A 5,348-nucleotide genomic window follows, 5' to 3' on the forward strand; every position below is an offset into this window, starting at 1 on the left:
GAATTACTAGCTTGGAAACTGCCAAAATGGTCGAGAGCAAGAAAGCCTTAAATGTCCCACAAAGTAATGCTCCTTTCAAAAATCTAATGGCCTTCCTGTAATTGTTGAATGACGTCCCAATCATCTATGTTGAGAGCTCTAATCTTGAGCAGAATTGAGTAAGAAAAAGTACAGCCTGGTTCTTTCTTAATGATAGAGTACAAAAGATGACCTTTATAGAGGTCATGGAGATTATAAATAGCAAATTCCTATTCCCAGCCCTGCATGGCCCCTGCCCCAACTCAACAAGAAATAGCAGCATTTGAAGCAGACCTTCTGAGTTAGGAAAAATAATCCTGAAGAACTTGAAGAGTCAGGAGAAAAGTAAAGATCAAGAGCCTTAACTTTAAGAAGAACAAGTTTTGGAACAGGCTCTTCTCCTACCAAGGCTGTCATTAAGCAGGTTTCTCTTGACGTGAGGACAGCTGCTCGTGTGGCTACTGTGTGGCTTGTACCCTGAGGGTCAGCTGCATGGAGGGGCGTGTTACAGCTCTGCCCCTAATCTTTTTTTTAAAGTTTTTATTAATTTTTTTTCCAGGCACGGTAATTAAACATTGACTGCCAATGTAACCCTGGGGAGTTGTGAAGAATCATTAAAGAAAAAAAAATTTTTTTTAATTTTGGTACCATTCCTACTGAAGTCTTTCTGAGACAGCCAATATTCTTTTCTCTTTTCTTCCTACATTTTCCAATGGCACAGGAGACTGGGAAGATCCTGTGAGTTTTTCAAACTTTGTGGCAAACATTGCCCAAAGGTAGAGTTTACAGAACCTTACTCAGTTGGAAAAGATGTAGGTTTAGACTTGCTTTTTCTTCCCGTATTTTTTTTTGGAACTATATATATCTTTTCTGATACAGAATTAAATTAATATATCATTTTGGCAAATGCAGTGAGGCATTAAAAAGAAATTAGGGATTGCCCATAAACTTACTGCCAGAGATAATCCCCGTTTACATTCACTAGCTTGGTATATATCATTCACTAACGGGTACCCGGGTCATCCTTCTCCAAGCATTCTGTGGGACATTGTTATGTTAGGAAGAGATTCTTAGTGTCTCCTTGCCACTTTTTCACCAGGAGCAGTACTGACAGGGTTTGGGATGGGGAAGGCAGAGAAAGGGGACAAAAATGGTGATCATCACAATGCTGAGAAGTGGGGGAATGGGAAGATTTGTGAGCATGGTGTAAATTTAACGAATTATGCCTGTAGAGATGGCAACTCTAATGATTGAAAGGGGGAATAATTTGGTGACAATTAGCCTTCTCTGATGTGTTCTGGCAGGTGGAGAAGTATTTCACTGTTTGAGAAACACTTTTTCAGGGTTTGAGAAACATTATCTTTCAAGGCCTAATTTCCTCACTCCTCAGGTGTCGAGACCTCTGTTTACACCAGATCAATTGTGCAAAGTTCCCTGCAACCCAGAAATGAAGCAATTATTTCAGACCTATTTATGGCAGGACAGTGAGATTTTGCTGATAGTGCCTTTAAATCTCAACCTTGGGTTCCATCCCTCTGCCCGACCACGTTTCTCTAGGTAATCAGTGACTGCCTGATTTACCTGGATTGATAGGGGTGATGGGGGAATACAGAGGGAGAAATACTCATTAGATGCTGTTCTAAGATTAGCTCTTGCTCCTGATCATTGAAGTAGTCTTTGGAATTCTCTGCTCAGTCCTGGGAAGATGTCGTCAAGGGGATAATTGTCAGAATGGTGCAAACACTGCAGGAGAAACAGTAGTTACGCTCACTGAAAAGATAAGGAGGTGTTTTCTAGAAAGATGCCCCCTTTGCAACTGATGACTATTCAAAATTAAAACTACCTCCTTTCAGTTACCCAAGTAACTGCCATTCATTAATGCCTGAGTTGTGGCTGTATCTGTGTGCAGAGAAATTGACCCCAAGACTATCAAGACTTAGAGGACTGAATTGAGGGGCGTCTGCCTCTCAACGAGGAGTCAGAAGAGCAGGGTTTCTTCCTCAGGACTCTCCAGGAACAATAGGACCCATGTGGTGAGACTGGACCCACCTGGATAATCTGGGCTAGCCTTCCCATCTGAAGGTCCTCAATTTAATCACACCTGGAAAGTCCCTTCTGCCATATAAGGATCTGTCACAGGTTCTAGGGATTAGGACGTGGACATCTTTGAGGGATCATCATTCTGTCCCCATAGCCATGACTTCCAGGACTACATCAACACTGCTCAAACTCTATGTCTCCACTTCTAGGGCTCTGAACACAGGTCATGAGTTCAGAGTTTTTAGAAGATGGTGTCACTGGGGCAGATATTAATTTTAGCCTCAGCACAATACCAGCATTTTGGCACCCATAATTATACCAGCAAGCTTCATACACCTAGTCTTCCTTCAGGCACCTGTAGACATTTGCACTTTGCCACTTCCATCAGCTCCTAATCTCTTTCCCCTGGCTGGCTCAGAAATACATAGCACCATGCTTGACCCTCTGGTAGGAAGGACTAAAGAAAGGTCCACCCCCATTTTATCCCTTCACTTTCCACCACGGATAACAACCCAGATGGATCAGGACCAACAGGTGTGTCTTCCTATTGTTAAACACCATGGGGAGTGAGCTGTGCCAATTCTCTTGCCACATCCACGCTATGTCTCCCCTGACTCCTCTGCAACTCCCTGCCTCCAATTCTCTCCTCATCATACAATACCTGGGACTGTAGACAGGCTTATGAAAAATGTGGATAATAATGTGCAAGCAGCTGGGTGTGGTGGCTTATACCTGTAATCCCAGCAGTCTGGGAGGCTGAGGTGGGTGGATCACTGGAGCCTAGGAGTTCGAAACCAGCCTGGGCAATATGGTGAAACACTATTAAAAAAAAAAAAAATAGCTGGGCGTGGTGATGCACACCTGTAGTCTCAGCTACTCAGGAGGCTGAAGTGAGAAGATTGCTTGAGCCCAGGAAGTCAAAGCGGCAGTGAGCGGTGATCACACCATTGCACACTAGCCTGAGTGACAGAGCAAGATTCTGCCTCAAAAATAAAATAACGTGCAAGCACTCACACAGCATTTTCTATGTGCTAAGCACATTATTCATATTAACTCATTGAGTCCTTGCAGCATCCTTGTAAAGTGAGTGGAATCGCCTTTTCTTACAAGTGAGGAAACTAAGGCACAGAGATAGTTAGTAACTTAGCCAATGAGTGGTTATGATGGCATTCCCATCCAGGTAGGCTGGCTCCAGAGCTTACACTCTATCCCCAACGCCAACATGCCTCTAAACAAACAAAGACCCAGTGATAATATTCAGACCATCACTGGAAGTTGAAGTACTTTCTGCTACCTTCCTAAATGTAGTTACAGTTTTCAAGAGCACAGACAGGGATGCTTTGTGTCACGCAGAGGAGTGCACCCTGCCCAAGGGAGATCGACTCAGACTGGGACCCCAGGGGTGAAGATTTGTTCTGGTTCTGTCATTTTGCTGGCTGAATGGTTGTAGACAAATAATAGATCATCTCTGAGTCTCAATTTCTTTATCTGCAGAATGAGGATGACAGTCACTATACCAAGCTCACGAGGTTCTGATGTTAAAGTGTTCTTCACTCCCTAGAGTTAGTCATATTTTTTTTTTCCTTTCATTGAGACGGGATCTCACTCTGCCGCCTAGTCTGGAGTGCAGTGGTGCAATCACGTCTCACTGAAGCCTCAACCTAGCTAAGGTAGTATTCTTATTAGAGCACGGCTTCAAGCTTGTTGAGAATGAATCTGAGACCGAGACCTTATCGGCCCTCAAAGCACAGCACTGGGCAGCCCCTGCCCCTTCTGCATGTAAGGCCACCTCTTTATTTTCGTTCACTGCCACTGCCTAGGTCAGGAGCTCCCCGTCTCCTGCTTGAACCTACAGAACAGTTTCCTATCAGGTGTTGTGCCTCTACTCTTGGCCCTGCCCAATCAAAACGCTGCCCTCAGATTAGTCTAACTGAGGCACAAACTTCCTCTGTTATCCGCAAGTTGTGATCTTCTAAACTTTCTACAGCCTGCTTTCTCTGGCAAGGGTGATGAACTCCAACACCTACGAAAGTCTGGAGGGCACCACAAGTGAGTCAGGCGGACCAGGTGCACAGACAGCGGCAAGCCGGACCCTGTGGCTCTTTTCTGAAAGGGAAGCGGCTACTCAGCTTTCGATCGCAGATTCTCCATAAAGCCTGACCTTCCCATTTTTAAAGAGAAGCTGGAAATCAGTGTTGCATGTGAAATGCTGTACTTTTAAGCGAACTCAAATGTAAAAGGGGGGAAAAACACTATACAGGTCAAACGAAAGCCATCTGCAGGATGAGTGGAATTGGCCAATTTTTGACCTTTGGTGTGCAGGTTAAAGCCAAAATCATAAACTTCGCATTGTAAGTCTGACGGGTTTGGCACTGACCTACCTTCCCAGCTCGCCTCCCGCTGCTCCTCCAGGTCTGCTGCTAGCCAGGAGTAGTTCCGGTTCCCAGGACAGCCAAAGAAGCACCCTGCTTCTGCCCCTTTGCTCTGCTGGCATCTGCAATGCTCTTTCTCTCACCTTCCCCACCCTCCGCCTCCTCCTGGAAGTTCTACTGTTCCACCTGGAGGCTTTCTACAGTTTAACTCCAGCCAATGAATGATTAAATAATTACACTCTGTTCCCCCTGGGCCTCCAGGATACTCTCAAAGAGCTCTATGTTACTTGTGCTTACCTTCTAACACATCTTGGCCTGTGCCACAATTCAGTAGGCTTCAGAGAAAAATTGTGACTAATTGACTTGTGTCACTTCTCTCTTACTGTATCATAAGCAACTTGTCTGCAGAGCCCCCGACTGCCAGCTCCCTGCCCCAGCTCCTCCCAGGACCACCATGCCCGGGACAGTGCCTTATAGGTGCCAGATGACTGTCGAGGCTTCTTGAAAGCTTTGGCTCTAAGGGGTTAAAGCAGAAGACTGCAGCTGATTAACTCACTGGGTTTAAGTTCCTGGGTTTGCCGCAAGCAGAGCAAAACCTTCCTGTCTCTCTGCAGCCCCTTCTCAGGCCCCTGCTCTCTTTGTAGGCAGGGCCAGCATCTCTTAGCTGCATCCTGGGTCACTCAAGGTCTCAAGCTAGGAGAGCTGGATGCACAAATCACACCCTCACCCTCCTGGGGAGTGGATCCAGGTGCTGTGGAGAGATGCTAGCATCACCTGGAAGCAGAAAGTTATGCCCTAAGGGAGCTGTCCCAGGTTTGACTAATCCAAATTAATACCCCTATTATCTTACAGTGTTAGAGCCATGAGAGGCCATAGAGCCATTTAGACTGAAGGAGGACACTGAGACCCAGAGAAGCC

This window comes from Cebus imitator, unplaced genomic scaffold, assembly GCF_001604975.1.
Source record: "Cebus imitator isolate Cc_AM_T3 unplaced genomic scaffold, Cebus_imitator-1.0 Scaffold148, whole genome shotgun sequence".
NCBI lineage: Eukaryota > Metazoa > Chordata > Mammalia > Primates > Cebidae > Cebus > Cebus imitator.